The 16505-nt window shown below is 45.2% G+C and overlaps 1 protein-coding gene across 2 annotated transcripts in view; it reads left to right on the top strand.

Moving 5' to 3' along the window:
• Positions 1–16505, top strand: part of Slc9a9 (solute carrier family 9 member A9) — a 541578-nt gene that overhangs the window by 478053 nt on the left and 47020 nt on the right. The gene's annotated exons all lie outside the window — the stretch shown is intronic.

The raw sequence follows: 16505 nt of genomic DNA, 5'->3' as shown, positions 1-16505 counted from the left end.
AACATCCTGACTTCCGATTCATAAAGCTTGATCCTTTTACTCTCCCACCCTAAAGTTCACCTTTGTTTTAAGATGGGCCTCACTGGGGTCTCTGCTCCTGCTGATCCTGCTGGCCTTGCGGATGATCAGGTCGCACACTGTCCTTACCTTCACCATCTGTCCCCACCCAGAGTCAAAGCCTGGAGTGAGAGGTCACTATCAGGCCAAATTGTGCTTTCCACGAACTGCCCCCGTCAGCATTTTGTTTTGTTTTTTTTTTTCCCAGTACTTCGAAGGCTCTTTCTCAGGATTTCCTCCTAATTACCCTCCCTCTTATATCATGAATTTAAAAAAAAAAACAGGGGTCAAGATAGCAGCCCAGAGACAGCTCTACAGGGAAGAAAGGTGCTGGAGGAAGCCAGCGCTTGACACCTGCTGAACGCTGGGGCAGGAGGCTCTTGTGGGGTCCATGTCCTGCTACCAGGAGCTACAGCCCCTAACCCAGGCTGTGTCTCAAAGTGGCAGCTGCCCAGCTGCCAGGGTGATGAATGCAAAGGGACGAAAGCTCTCTCCATCAGAAAGATGAGCACCTCTCCATCAGCCCCAAGAAGCAAGGGACCCCAAAGCTGCCTGGGGGTTAGCTTGTTCCCCTAGAAAGCATGCTGGGCGCTGGAGCAGGGGCATCCCGCACGCCTGCGTTGTGAGGATGGTAGAGTCGGGGTGAACTCAGCTTCACCCCAACAAGAACTTGATGGGAAATTTAAATTGGTTTTCTCATCAGTGATTGCAAAGTTCATGTCAATACAGAGGGGATGGTAGCAATGCAGACACATTTCCTATTTTGTTTCTTGTGGCAATCCTGAGTACCCTGTTCTCCCCTCAGGTCTCAGGTTCTCATCCTTTTTCTGAACTAACCCATCAACTCCCCAACTGCCACCTCTAGCCCAAACACACAGGCTCATTCTCCTCTAAGGGACAATAAATGACCAGGTCTGAAAGGCTGCCCTTAATAGGAAACACCCCTTTTGCTGCACACAGGATTTATTGTGTAAGGAAGCGAGTGTTGTTTGGGTTCCCACTGTGTGGGGATGGGAAACAGCTTAAGTGGTTGGATTCTTGAAAGTTGAACATTGTATGATCTTTTCGAGCAAGTACCGCTCAGAAAGGTCAATTTGAGTGGAAAAATCAAGGTCCACACAAGCACTAAGTTACGTTTGCAGGGCTCTTTGGCAAGGTCCTTAACTAGGTAGAACATGGCCAAGCAAGATTGAAGCAGAATATTAAACAACACAAAAACACTAAGTCTTGAGACAGGCAAGAACAGCTTCACCAGAAAGGAAAACCTCAGGTACTGTTGTAATGGCCCCAGGGGCCCGTAACAAAGAGGATACTGAGGTGGATCATGCTAATCAGAGAGAGCAACCCAAATATCTTCCAGCAGCTAAAGAAACAGGAGAGGCCTGTGTACAGCATGTGGAGCCTGGGAAAGTTCAAGCGTATTGTTACCAGGGTTCAAGATTGACAGAAATGACTTCCAGGTGGAGAGCTGGAAGTTCTGAGGAGGCAAATTGCATTGAACTGGGCTTTGCATACTACACAGGTTTTGAATCAAGGAAACGGGGAAGGGAGAACATATCCAACTTGACTGGGGGCTGCCAGACTGTTCCCTTAACACCCCAGTACAACCTCTTTCTGCTTTGTCATCGGTACTTTTTCATGCAGTTCACAATAGTTCAAAGAAACAATGTTTGATGTCACCAAAGATCTTAAAGCCAAAATGATTATAAACTATTTTGCAATTTTTTAACTAATAGACTTTGCTTTTTAGAGCAGTTTTAGGCTTACAGAAAATACAGAATTGCCATATCATCCCCTGGACAGTTTCCTGTTATTAACATCTGACATTAGTGCAATTAACTTGTTATAGTTGATGAGTCAAAACTGACACATTGTCATTAACTAAAGTCTATAGTTTACATTGGAGTTCATTCTCTGTGGAACATTCTATGGATCTTGACACATACATAATACGATGTATCCACTATTATAATATCATATGTAATCATTTTGTAAAGGAAGCAGACATTCTGATTTCTCTTTATCTAGTCTGGATTAAAACACAAGGAAGGGGGTTGGGGCTATAGCTCAGTAGTAAAGTGCTTGTCTCACATGTGTAGGGCACTGGGATCGATCCTCAGCACCACTAAAAATAAATAAAGATAATTTTTTAAAAAATTTTAAAAACACAAGTAAGCAGGGCAAACATAGTACTTCTGCAAAAAATAAATAAATAAATAAACAGAAAAACCCACCCACCCTGTTAGTATGCATTTCAAGCAGGAAAGCAGAAGCCTTTCACGGCTTTCTTAGACTCATCCAAGTTTACAACTTATCCAAATCTCATCCACATTTATGACTTCTAAAGGAACACCAAATTTGGGGGTTGGACAAGTGAGAGTTCCAAGAATTGAGAATGTGCTTGAGAACTGGCACTGCTGCTCATAAAAATTACTGCATGTGCTTGATTCTCCTCTCAATAGCCTGGAAAAACCTTCAGCTTCTATCCCAATTATAAGGAACTGGCAGCATGAGAACATGCTCAAGACTTTGAGTTCAGAAAATCCCGTTAATCCTGATCACACACAGACTAGTACCCCCAAGTACACTGAACAAGAGATACTGAAGGATATTTCTATACATCCAGTAGGCGGCCAGAGATGGAAGATGTTTGTGGAAGAACCAAGAATAGCAAAAGGGAGAGGGGTAGGGAGAGGGACCGGGGAAAGTTCAAATTATAGGAAACAGGAAAGGCCTCAGGGCACAAGAAACGAAATCAATCTACTAGTAGCAATAAGAGGAGATGGGAAAAAGAAGAACTGATAAAACCAATGCCCCCTTTCCTCTTGCATTAAAAATTCATCTTATTCTGTAGGGTATGTCGTACACTGTCTTTTCCGGGGTCCAAACTGAGTTTCCCCTCCCCCTCCCCCATGTAAGAGGAAAGATTATTTTTCTTTCACTCCTCCTATGGACCCCCACCCACACTGTCTATTTTTTTTTCTTTTGTTTTCTTTCTTTTCTTCAATTGTAGGAGATACTGACTTTTTAGAGAGGAAGTTTAGCCCTCCTTAGGATTTATCATTTGCCATTTGGGGAGAATTTGCTTCCCTCCTCATTCTGTCCTATTTGGAAGGACCTCTACAAGTAGGTTAAAATTCTACTGGAATGTTCCCATCTCTCCTCTGTGCTCTCAGAATGCCTGCAAGGACCCATTTGTGAGCTTCTGAAATTATCCTAAGAAGACACTTTTTTGAATGTGTGCATCCTGTCTGCTGACAGATCCAAGGAGATCATTACTTTTATTTTAAAAAATTACTTTTACTTCACCCTGCATGTGGCCTCTACTCCTATTTGCATTAATCATGAACAGGAGACAAGAGAAAATGGGATCTGGCTGACAGACTTACTAACCATTGATTTTAAGTGTAAGAAGAAAGATTATTTTTCTTTCACTCCTCCTATGATACAATACCCCATTGATTAAACAAGTATTTATGTAGTGCCTACTAACTGCCAGGCACTGTACTGGGTGCTGGTGATGAAAGAGACGGCCCCTGTGTGAAGTATACAATCTAACAGTGCCTGGGGGAGGCAAAGAGCCAACTAAGAAAGTGCAGTAACTACACAATGTGATCAGTAGCTGCCATAATGGAGAATAACAGGAGAGGCAAGGCGCTACATTAAAGATGGAGCCAGGAAAGAGCTGTCTGAAACTTAAAATGAAGGATAGCCAGTCCCCTGAGCTTTCTAGGCAGAAGGGAGGAGATGGGAAGAGTCAAATACATACAAGAAACAGAAAGAAGACCGGTGTGGCTTAAGAATAGTAAGAGAAAGTGAGTGAGGAGGGGTATTGGAGGCCTGCAGGCCAGGCTGAGGAGTAGAGATTGCGTCCCAAGCCATCCAGGTCACATCAAAGGGTTTGAGCAGAGTGATAATGTGGTCTGGTTGCTGTGGGGAGGATTGTAGGCAAGAGAATGGTGGCATTTGGAAGGCTGGTTGGGAGGCTGTTGGACTAATGCAGGCAAGAGATGGTGGTGGCCAGATGCAGGAAGAGTGATGCCTAAGATCTAGTCTGGAGGTGGAATCACAGGACTTGCAACACACTGAGTAGTAAGGGAAATCAGGGCTAATTCCCAAGCTTCCAACAGGCAGCCATGTGGATGGTGGCGCCATTTGCAGAGAAAAGGGAAGACTGGATGGGGCCAGGGAGGACTTGAGAATTCAGTTCAGTCTGAGATTAGCCAATGGAGGTCTTGAGCAGCCAGTTGGAGTGCTTAGAATAATAAGAATATATGATTTGTTTACCTATAAATGCTCTTTAAAGCCATGGATGAGATCACCCAACTCAGTTGATTATTTTCCTCCAGAAAGGAGGAAAGGTTCTTGCTGCCTCCAGAGGAAGACATTTGATTTGCCAGAACATGTGTCCCTATACAGGTGCCAATACCTAGCAGCTTCAGAAATGCCTCCCAGGACCAGAAGCTCTGTGAAAGCCCATTTCAAGGTATTCATTTCTCCAAGATGAGTCCAAATGAAGTCCAAAAATTCTTCAACTGCTCACCAAAGATTTGTAAATTTTTTTTTCTCCCCTTTATTGGTAACAACTTTTTGTTGAACTTTCTTGAACAGTCACATTTGACTGAATACATAAAGTGCTCACAGAGTAGTTGGATACATGAAGAGAAAACCAATACCCAGTATTGGCGTCAGAGCTTCAATCAGAAGAAAACAGGCACAAACTTCCTAAGACAATATTTTATTTTATTTTATTTTTTTATTTTTAAAACTTTGTTTTTTTAAATATACCAAGGAAGGAAAGTTTAGCTGTTTAGAACATTTTAAAACTGAAATTAATAAGGAAAATATCTATATATCTATATATCAAATATGTATCTACACTGAGGGCTATCACTTAACAAAGACTTTTCACTCCTGCTCCTTTTTTTCCTTACAACAGCTAAGACAATATTTTAAACCAGGATATATTTTGATGCTTACATATTTTTTGAAGTCATGTATCTTAGGTGACTTTTCATTGCTGTGACCAAAAGACCTCATAAGAATGATTAAAAGGAGGAAAAGTTTATTTTGGCTCACAATTTCAGAGATTAAGTCCGTGATCAGCTGACTCCATAGCTCTGGGCCTAAGGTGAGGCAGAACTTCATGGCAGAAGGACATGGTAGAGGAAGGAGCTCAGGACATGCAAACCAGGAAGCAGACAGAGAGTCCACTCACTAGGGACAAACTGTAAACCATGTCCTCCAGTGACTGTCCACCTACAGCCTTAGTTATCTCCCAGTTAATCCAATCAGTGGATTGACCCCACTGATAAGGTTAATAACCTAATTATTTCTTGCATTTGAACATTCTTGTATGTCTCCCACGTGAGCTTTTGAGGAATGCTTCATATCTAAACCATGACAGCATTCTAGAACATGCATAAGTCTGACATATTCCTCCGTGTCTGTCCTGAGCTGGTCATATAGGCAAAGACTGGGTCAGCAGGGCGTGCATTAAATAGTTACTGACAAAGCAGGAATGTATGACTGTCCCTTTTGAAGCTGCAGCTGATGGTACTCACCATCCCTTGGTCCAAAGATTTAAAAATCCACTGAGTCCAAGGAGACGTGTTCTGTGGAACTGGCCAAGCCCTTAAGGAGTGTCTCTGATGCTCAGGTGCCCCTGCCCATATGTCCTTAGAAAAGTTAAGGAAGCCTTGGCACCATGACTTGTACACATGGTGTGGGAGAAAGCACTGGGGCCCTTGGGAGCCTGAGGTCACAGACAGAGGAAAACACCAACAGGACAGCCAGGCCGGCCTGTCATAGCAATCCCCAAACTGACAGAGCTATCTGAACCATAGCAAAGGGTGAGGTTTGGAAATAAGGATGTGAGAGAGGAGTCATTGACCATGTTCCAAAGATCTATTAACAAATGCCTACCTCAGCCCATGTTGCAGGCCCTCCCTGGAACTCCAAGCCCCCACCACTGCTTCGGCTCAGAGCCTACTGTTTTACCCGCGGGGCTCCCAGGCAGGGTGTGCATGAGCCCTGTTTTACAGGTGTGGAGAATCTGGGGTTGAGGGGAAATTAAGTGCCGTGGTGACGTAGCCAGCAAGAGCAGAAAGAGCAAATCCAACCAGGGCCGCTGAACCGTTAGCTCAGAACTCTCCTCACTCCTGTGGAAAAAGACATGTTAGAGGTTTCATGTTGACATTTTTCTCTGATCAGTGAGAAAACACAGAAATAAAGAAGAAAACATCAGTCATGGGCCATCTCTCCAGGCTTTTTTTTTTTTTTTTTCCTTTTTCAGTGCCGGGGATGGAGCCCAGGGCCATGTGCATGCTGGGAAGTGGTGTACCACTGGGCTGCACCCCCAGCTCCCCATGGAAGGTTTTGATCAGAGAAGTGACATTATTTTAAGAAGATTAATCTGAGAGTAGCCTATGAGGTGGGATAAGCAGAAGAGAAAGGAGGCCCTTTAGCAGCTGCCATGAGTCTTAATGCAGATGAATAGGGAAGCAGCCAGAGCTGGCTGAGCCTCCACATGAGCTGCCACTGCCCTGGATCTTCCATTTACTTTCCTCTCACTTAGTCCTAATAGGCACATTTTGCTTCCAGAGGCAGAGGAACATGCCTGTGATCACACGCTAGGAAGAGGAAGGTCCCTGGCTGAATCCTGGCTGTTCAGAACCAGAGCTGCTTTCCCATAAGACCATGTTGTTGGAGCCTCTGGGCTGTGTGCCTGCTGTGGGAATGGAGAGGGAGAGGGTTCTGGGCTGAGACCAGGCTCCCCCATTGCAGAGACTCCACATTGCTCCTCTGGTTCAGAGGGTCTCATTCTAGGAGGGCTGGTGCCGTTCTCCCCAGGCCCCCACCCAATAGAGCAGACACTTAAGGTCCCACCAGGAAAGAGGTGATAACAGCAAACAGCAGCTTCCTGTTCTTAGAGGGAAGCAACTTCCCCTGCATTATCATCCCACCACCAAGAGCTCGCTGACAAACAGAGTGCAAAGGATGACGGATACATTGGGACCCAGTATACAGGGCCAACAAAATAATTGGGAGATTACATAATCATTTTCTTAGGCTGATAAAGCCGAACATAAGCCTGCTTCGAGAATCCATTTTTAAAATATCAATATCCTCAGGGCGCATATGTATTATAAATGAAACTGTATGTTGGAAACAAACAAAATATCACTATCTTTAATGATTAGAATTGTGTGAAGACCATGATGAGCACTCTGGTCTGACAGACCTTTAGGTTTTTTTAATCTGTAGACATCCTATTTAGGTACTCGTTAATGCCCTAAAATTGACCTTGGAATTTCTGGTTTGAGCATACACACACACACACACACACACACACACACACACACACACACACACACACATACTTAGAACCACTAAGGGGAAACTAGTTCACGGAAAGAGGTATAGATCCATATTTTTCTCTTTCTGTTTGTATCAGTCAAGATTCCTCAGAGAAACTGAACCAATAACATGGGTAGGTAGGTAGGTGAGTGGGTGGATGGGTAGATGGATGAATGGATGTTTACCTATTTATGTAGACATTAATTATAAGGAATTGGCTCATACAGTAATTATGGAGGCTGACATGTTCCAAAAGTCTTCACTCAGCAAGCTGGAGACCCAAGAGGTTGATCGTGTAAGTTCCAGTCTGAGGCCAAAGAGAAAAGAAGACTTATATCCAATTCAAACACAGAGAAATTCAGTTCTCTCTCATTTGGTCTTTTGTTCTTTGTAGGTTCTGAGACCCACCTGCACTCAGGAGTTAGTCTACTTGTTCAAATATTAGTGTCCTCCAGAAAAACATTCACAGATACACCTAGACTAATGTTGAAGTAGGCATTTAGGCACTCTGGGACCCAGTTAAGTTGACACATAAACTTAATTTTCACACTGGCAGAATTGTCTTAGGAAAGGGAAGAGTCAGAAGAGATGTACTGAAATGTCAGGATTTCTCCACTGTCTTCCCATAAACCAAAGGCTGGGGATGCACCACAGTCTCCCTGTCCTGGAAATTCACTGGATGAATTGAGCAACTTCCCCCTTGACAGGCTGGGATGAGGGAGAAGATGATCCACTAGGGCAGTGCAAGGGTTCCTAATGCAGAAGCCAGAGCCCTAAAGCATCACTCTGATATGCAGGTGACGCCCTCCCTGGGAAAGTCACCATAATATCATCAGACTCTCCACAGGTCTCTACCTTACACAAGATTAGGAATCACTGCTCTGGACTGCACCAAATCTTCCATAAGGGACTAAAATTCAGAACCAAGAACCACTGATACGCCATCTATATTTGAATTAAATTCAAGTTTTCTTTATTTACAAGAAGAAATAGACTTTAGAGCAATGGCCATACTATTTCAACTGATTCTTTGAGTCTTACTGATCATATAGTCATTAAGTTTGGAGGGAAATCATAACACAGAGCTGGCACACAAACCACAGTGCCCAGAGAAGAGTGCTTGGTCTCACTGGAGACAGAATATGGACAACACAAAGTAACAACTTAAATGAAGGCAGCCAATGAATAGCAGGTGTATTCAGAGCAGTGAACCTGCCAAGCTTGGCCTCCCAGAACATGCAGGACTTCAGGTAGACATACTTGAAGACCAGACACACCAGCCAGGATCAGGGATGAGCAGGTACAGAGGGCAGGTCTTGGTCAATTCCACACACCTCGCTCCCTTCTTGTCCATATCTGTTACCACTCTAGCAAGTCTATGATTAAAAATCCCCAGAGGTTTTCTTCCTGGTGAGTAATAACTTTCAGTTATCAGAGTCCTAGGGATGCTGCAGCAGAGTGCCACAGACTGTGTGGCTTAAGAGAACAGAAGTTTATTCTCTCACTGTTTTGAAGTGAAGGTGTCAGGGCCATCCTCCCTCCATGACCCTAGGGAAGAATCTTTCCTTGCCTCCTCTAGCTTTTGATGGTTGCTGGCAATCCCAGGCATTCCTTGGTGTTATGGTATAGATCTTTAATATCCCTCTAAAAGCTCATGTTAGGCAGTGCAGGAATGTTCAGAGGTTAGATGATTAGATTATGAGAGCTATAGCCTCATCAGTGGATGACTCCATTTGATGGATTATTGATTTGAATGGGACACTGGGTGGTAACTGTAGGCAGGTGGGGTGTGGTTGGAGGAAGTAGGTCACTGGGAGCATGGCCTGAACTATATCTGTACATGGTCCCTCTCTCTCTCTCTCTCTCTCTCTCTCTCTCTCTCTCTCTCTCTCTCTCTCTCTCTCTCTCTCTCCCCTTTCTATTTCCCAGCCCCGAACAATGGCAGTTCTTAGGCTGACCATAGCCTAAGACCTCTGAGACCATGAGTCTGAGATAAACTTTTCCTCCCCTAAGTTGTTCTTGTCACAGTGACAAAAAAACCTGGCTTATAGATGAAACACTCCAATCTCTGCCCTTGTCTTCGAATAGCATTCTGCCTGGGGCACATCTATCTCTAGGTGCACAGAAGATTTCCTTCTTCATATAAAGCCACCAGTCACGTGGGATTTAGGGTGCACCTTAATCCAGTATAACCTCAACTTGATTACATCTGAAAAGACCCTATTTCCAAATAAGGTCACATTCACAGGTGCCAGGGTTAGGACCATTATTAAACCCACAATACTGCAGATTCAGAAATTTCCTCCTCTTCTAGATGTTTGTTGTCTCTGAAGTCTTGATGCTCCAGAGTGCAGGCAGTAGTAATTCACTCCATATTTGTTGATCAGCCACTCTGCCTCCAGGCCAGTTGCAGGCACTGAGGGGACCACAGTGGATAGGATGACTGAGCTGCTTGCCCTTGCAGAGAGCTCACAGTGCCACAGAGAGACAGACTTGGAACAAAACGAATTGGAAATAAACACTGTCCTCACTGTCACTCCAAGGAGACCATCCAGGTAGCAGAGAACTGGGTCATCTCCACTGTATGAGCAACTCATGTATATAGGACAGGCAAAGATCACAAAGTCATGGACACCGTGATGGCCCCGCCCAGTGAATGTTCCAGAAGAGCAGAGACCACCGAGAACTATCATCCCCATTTCAGAGTCAGGAAACCAAGAAAAACAAAATGGGAAGGCATTTTCCTCCCACTCGCTCTGCCACCACTTTGCCCTCATAATCTTACAGATGTTTCTTGTGAGGTACTCGATTTCAATTTCAGCAGAAATCCTGAGTGACTTGTCACCTTCCCCACGGCGCTCCCCCCACCCCAGCCCATCTTCCTTTAGGAATTCGTATCTTGCAACAGACTGCAAATGTCAACCAAAGGAAGAGACAAATGATAATAATACTCTGGGAGCTGCAGCTCCTGACGAATTCACAGAGGCCCGTTTCTAGAAAAACATCGCCTGCTAATTAAACAAACCCCTTTCTTCTGACAGATGGAAACGTGAGGAAGATCTTATCCCATCAGAGGGAGGGCAGTGGCTGCCCTGCGCGGAGGGCTTGCTCTCTAAGAGAATTGACTCAGAGCGCTGGTCTTCCAAGCCCTTAGCAACCATGAACTAATTAGTCCAGAGAGGTGTGGACTCATTGTCGTCAGGAAAGGTGAGACACATGGTGGTGTCCCCAAGGTCAGAGGGAAATCAACAAAATTCTGTTGCCAAGGACAGAATCTGGGCAGCCCGGGCCGGCCTTGGCCACCACAGTCACTGCTTTGCATTCCTTCTCAAGCTGCTATTGAAGATGTCAGTTCAAGTCACAGGGCCTCCCGCTCAGCCAGTGACAGGGCCTGTGGGGAATGAGGTCCTGTTTTATTACACACCACTTTGAGAGGTCAGGTGTGTGGCAGTGTCCATTATCCTTACACAATGGGTGGCTATTGATTTACTTAAGTTTTTCTGTTCAACGGCTATTTATCATAAGATGTCAACATTATTTATTATAAGACATTGAAGTCAAGATAAGAGACTTGTCTAAAGATCAGGGTTAGTGACCTGCAAAACCAGACGACACCCCAGACCCAACCTGACTCTATGACCCCTTTATTTAGTATCGTCACAATCTTTGTCTTCTCCTTCACCTTCCCACTCTCCATGTCTCCAATCCTCCCCTTACAAGGCCACCTTCAATTCCATCTCTCCCAGGAGGCCTGCAATGCCCGCCAGCCCCACTGTCTCCAGCTCCTTTGGCCCTGCCTCTGTCCCTGCATTAGTGTTGGGGACCCAAGCAACACCTACATTTGTATAGATGAGGGGCTTGTACCTTATTTCCAGGTAGGTAGCAAACTGAGCATGGCAGGTAAAAGAAAACCCAGGAATGACAAGGGAGACCCCCACCCCATGTCAGGGAGAGGAGGCGAAGAATGGCAAGCCGGAAAACTTGTGTCCCATAAAAGGCAGCCATTTGTGACTGATAGGCTGCTTTGTTTTATTTGAGTCAATACAGGCATCTGGATGGTTGGCGATTACATTGAGTGGCTAATTAAGAGGTCTGTATATAGTAGGGAGTTCTGCTTGTTGTTCCCAACAAGCAAGTCACTGTTCCTCTTAGAGTTGGTCTCCCAGGAGAAAAATGCTCCTAATGACATTTCCCTCATATTCACTTCCCAGAGTTAACTGAATGTTACTTCGAGTTCCTCAAAGAGGGGACACAAAATATCTGCTTATCTCTCTTAAAGACTTCACGAATGACAGATTCTTCCGAATGTATTTTAATTTCTCATTTTCCTTTGGAAAAGTCCCAGTCTTGATCTGCTCAAAGAAGGGTTAAAAAGATTTAAGGGCATTGATTAATCCCTGGTAAAACAATCTTAGGTGTAGGTTTTGAAAGCAGATTTTCTAAGAAAAAAAATAGGAAAAATAAAAAAGAAGTCTGTCTATCAACATTCAGCCCACTGCTGGTGATTGTGACAAACTTCTAGAAATCCTATTGGGTGGCAAAAGCCTATAAAGGGATTGGGACAGGAAGAAAATGGAGCATAGAACATTGCAAAACTTAGAAATCATGAGATTTATAAGCTATGCTTTCTTTAAAAGATGTCTGCCTACCCCAGTAGGCCGAAGGCAGGCACCTTGGAAACACTGGTGGAAAGTTTGCTTCACCAGGTCTCATCTTAAACCCCTCTGATGTGCGTGGATCAGGAGGATTGTGACTAGGAACGCCTTTAATCTCAGCAACACTGAGACATTCAGTCTGAGAGAAAAGCAGGGAAGCAGGAGTGTTCCTTGCCTGGGGCTCCTGAGACAGCCGTCACCAGCTCTGCAGGAGAGGGCTCCTGGGGTTGAAGCAGGTCTGAGGAGGGCTGGTGTGGCCACACTTACTGGGTTCTCATTTCTCAGCCAGCCTGATGCCCGGCTGGACAAGTTCTTGCCTCATTTCTTTTCTCCTTTCGAAGCAGATAATTAGTGCCTTTCATTCTGAAGGGGTCTGAGTTAGGCTGGTTATTTGAGGGGGTATCATTTATTTTTCTCTGGGAAAAGGTCTGCAGGAGACTTGTCTGTGTAGGTAATGATGTTAACAATTATCCAATGCTGACTGGGTTTCAGGCCCTGGTCCTAGCACAGTGCAAGTGTGAAAGTATTTAATCCTCTGAGCAACCCTCAGGGTAAGACTGAGGTTGAGTCCTGTGCCCCCGACTCAGAACCTGTGTGATCATGAGGAAACAACTGTACTGACCTCTCATCTAGAAATGAAAATAATGATTGTTCCGTCCTCAATGGCTTATTGTTATTCAATGCAGCAGCAATATTATAAATTGTTTTCAGTGTTCAATATGAATTTGTTCTTAACATTGTCTATATCATCCTTCTCAACACCTTTCCTAGTGTGTCCACTGTATCCCAGCAGGGCCAATTTTCACCACTACTTTTTGTATGGGGTCCATGTCAGATGGTCAGGGTTTATCAAATACCCACAGTGTAGTATTTCCCATTCACATACCTGACATGGAACAAAAAGGTATTTTCTTAATATTAATGTGACATATCGATGGCAGCACAATCCTACAGGCACATCCTCAAGCTTGTCACTCTGCTGTAACCAGCTCTTCTGGGAAACACAGTAACATAACAGAGGTCCTCTTGGCACCAAGTTTATAATAACTGCCACTCCCCAGGGGACATATGTGCTGCCATCTTCCCTCTCTGCCTCCTGCTTTCTCCTCAGTTGCCTGGCTGCCATTTGGATGCCTCTTTTCTCCATCCAGATCAGTTTCCATCTCCCTTTTCTCTCCTTCCCTCACAGCAGAGGGCCCTGGGATCCTGTTCCCTGTACCATTATGCAATTAGCACAGGTTTTAGCATTACCCCAGGGCAGCATTAAACGTGGGGTCTATTTTAACTGTGCCCAAGTGGGAACTCTTCCAATTAAAGGAGCTACTGTAAAACCTAAAATTGGTACAGAGCATAAATATCATTTAAATCTCTCTGACCAAAGGGCAAGCAAACCCCTGGGTCTTTATGACCTTGTGATTCCTGACCCAGGATCCTAACACATGCTTTTGAATTTAGGGAAAGTGGCATCTTTCAGTGTTGAGGTGACAAGTATCTGTTAGGTGCTAAGCCAAGTACTTACTCTTTGTGCAAAGCAGCAGAGGACCACTGAGTTTTGCTCCAACGTGCCACACAGCACAGCAGAGAGTGCTTGACAGAGCCGAGCTGAACAGAATTGCCCGACGCAGCCTGTGGCTGTTAGAGGCCTTCACCACCCACCAGCCCCGTCAGGATGAGCCAACTCTGTCTTTGCAAAAATCTAATTTTAGAGAGATCAGAGCTTGGTAATGTGTGCCCAGTGTAATAGGAATAAAGTGTGACTTCCATTAGTTAGATGACCAGAAGATGTACTACAGCCTGTCTATGCTTTGCCGGGACCTAGAGCTGACGCACTTTAAATTTAATTTATTCTCAAAAATTGATTTTCTTTATTTGATTTACTTCCCCCATCAGGCCCTCTACTGAGACTGCCCAACTGTACGGCCATTAACTACAGGACTCCAAAATTTCCTTGAGTGTCACACCTTGGGGTTGTTCCTTTCTACAAATTAGACTCTTAACTCTAATGAGAACATTTTTTAAAACCACACAATATTTGGTTTGGTATGCAGGGTATGGAAGGGCTGAGGCGCTGCCCAGCAGCCAATGCGCGCCTCACTGTGGAGACAGTGAGGGACCAGTTCTAGGATTCCCCGGGCGGTTCTGAGGTTAATCTCCAAGTGTGAGTCTTGCCAGAGTGGAGCAGGCCAGCTGGGCTGCATGTCACTTTGCCCCCAGCTTTGCAGACAATGCATTACTGAAGCCAGGTGACATCCTTGTGACAAGCAGTCCACAAGAAGAATGGCTTCGTTTCATCCCTATCAGGTCTCCTTGAGGACTGGTCGGTCAGGAGGGAGAAGCAGGGCTAAAGGAGATCTTTTTTGGCCATCAGCTCGGGAAACTTCTTTCCTTCCACTACTTTAGAATGATTAGAATGACTCGTTTCCATGGAGTTTTGTTTTAAATTCTGAGTTCATTTGTAGTGATACTTGCTAATCAATTTTAAGTGGAAACAGCTGCTCTGTGTCACTCCCACAGTCCCTCTTCAAACCCTGGAAAACCATAATTCAAACCATCCTCTCCCTACCCTCGAGCCTACTGAGAAAGCTCCTTTGTATGGTTCTGTCGGCTGGGTTCCTTACTGCTGGTGCCTAGGGTCGCCCCTCTATGAGGGCAGGTCAGAGGGAGAAAGGATCAGCACAGTGCAGGGGTCATGCATGAGCAGGAAGCAACCTCAAATCCTGACATCTGATGAGAGGTAACAGTTTGTCATATCTGCAGGGAGAAGCATGATCTATGCGGGTCATAAATGTTTCTCTTTCCATTGTAACAACACACACCTATTGAATGGTTGATATCTGCTAGCCAAAGCTCCCTGCTGAGGGTGAAGATGAAAAACTGCAGACCCAATGCTCAAGGAGATATGGGCCAATGGGGAAGAGGGGACTTTTTTTTTAATGTCATAGAATTAAATGCAAAGGTTGAGGTGAGCACAAGGTAAGTGAGGGCTCAGAGGAGGATCGCCCAGCTCCATCTCCCTCCCACCAGTGCTACCCCACAGAGAGAAAGGATGGTGGCCTGATCAGCTTCATGCCTGGGCCTGATGTGGCCACTCCAGGAGATGGGCTCGGCCCAGTGTGGGATCAAGGAAGGCTGCAACCTGTCTGCCTCCCTGCTCTGTGCTGTAGCCCTTCTCGTATATGACAGAAGCACTTCCAAAGTCTGCATCCCTGCCAGGACCTATTCTCTGGATGGCTACAAAAGAGTTGTGCAGCCTCACCTCTATACTGAATGGCAGGAGCAGGAAGGCAAGATGTCCAAAGATGTGGGGATTGACCCCCACACCCAGGGCCCTCAGGACAAGGTGTCTCTATCTGTAGAATGGGAATAATACTTGGAATATTTGGGGAAGATTTGAGGAGAAAATAGAACCACTGATGTCCTAGCCAGGGAGCATGAAGAAATCATCTAATCAAAAAGGAAGTGGAGTAGGGACACCAATGTTTCTGGATATTGTTTCTGGGAAGAGCGGAGCTATAGCTTAGGTGATTGCCAGTCCCCAAACCAACTGAGTCCTGGGTGTGTTTTGTGAGTCACCTGTGGAAGTATGTTCTTGAGGCTACAGAGGAGGAACAGACAAAGAAAATGCAAGAACAGAAGTGTGGGATGGAACTCACCATGTCACTGGTCCCTGCCCCCCCTGAGTGGCCTTAGGGCTGAGTAGAGTCTTGGAATCACCAAACACCAAGTCAGTCCTTTGACTTACACTAGAACTCAGGCTCCATTTCCTCAAAAATAGCAATAGCCAAATCCCCTTTGAAGAACTCCCATGAGGGTTAACTGTGGGTCCCCTGTGGAAACCCTGGTTATGGGACTTCATCCACAGCAGAAAATCAATCAATGCCAGGATTCTGTGGTTGTCATCATCCAAACCTCCTCAGCCTCTATTCTGTTTCTTGCGTGATACTATAGCTTCAACAAAATCTCCTGAGAGGAATTAGTTAGCTCTCTTACCCAGACAGTGACCCGAGGGAAGATAGTTGAAAAAAGAGAAGGTGTGTAGCTAAAGAAAAGCTTGTTCTCTGGGGGAACTCTGGGGTTATCATGGAGCCAGGGCTGCCATCTTGGTCTGAGCAATGATCAGAGGTGTGAGAGGAAAACGCCTGGGGATGACTTCAGTCCTCGAATGTCTGGTGTTAATGGAAAATAGTGATCAGCTGTACCGAAGGAAGATAAAGTGGTGGCCAAGCAATGCCACATGAGGGACTTGGCTTCGATAATGAGGAGACCTTCCAGGCAGTGCAGTTGCCACCCCAAGGATTAGTTGCCTGAAGGAAGGTGTAGAAAATTACTTCTCAGTTAGCTGTGTCAAGCAGGGTAAGTTTTCATCTACTGGACAGAAAGGCCAGGCCATGGAACCGCGGACTCCCTGGGTCCCCTCTTGTCCTCGGGCCTGGT

Source organism: Ictidomys tridecemlineatus, chromosome 3, assembly GCF_052094955.1.
Source record: "Ictidomys tridecemlineatus isolate mIctTri1 chromosome 3, mIctTri1.hap1, whole genome shotgun sequence".
Classification (NCBI taxonomy): domain Eukaryota; kingdom Metazoa; phylum Chordata; class Mammalia; order Rodentia; family Sciuridae; genus Ictidomys; species Ictidomys tridecemlineatus.
The sequence above is the reverse complement of the archived record's forward strand: the minus strand, read 5'-3'. Positions and strand labels throughout refer to the sequence as shown.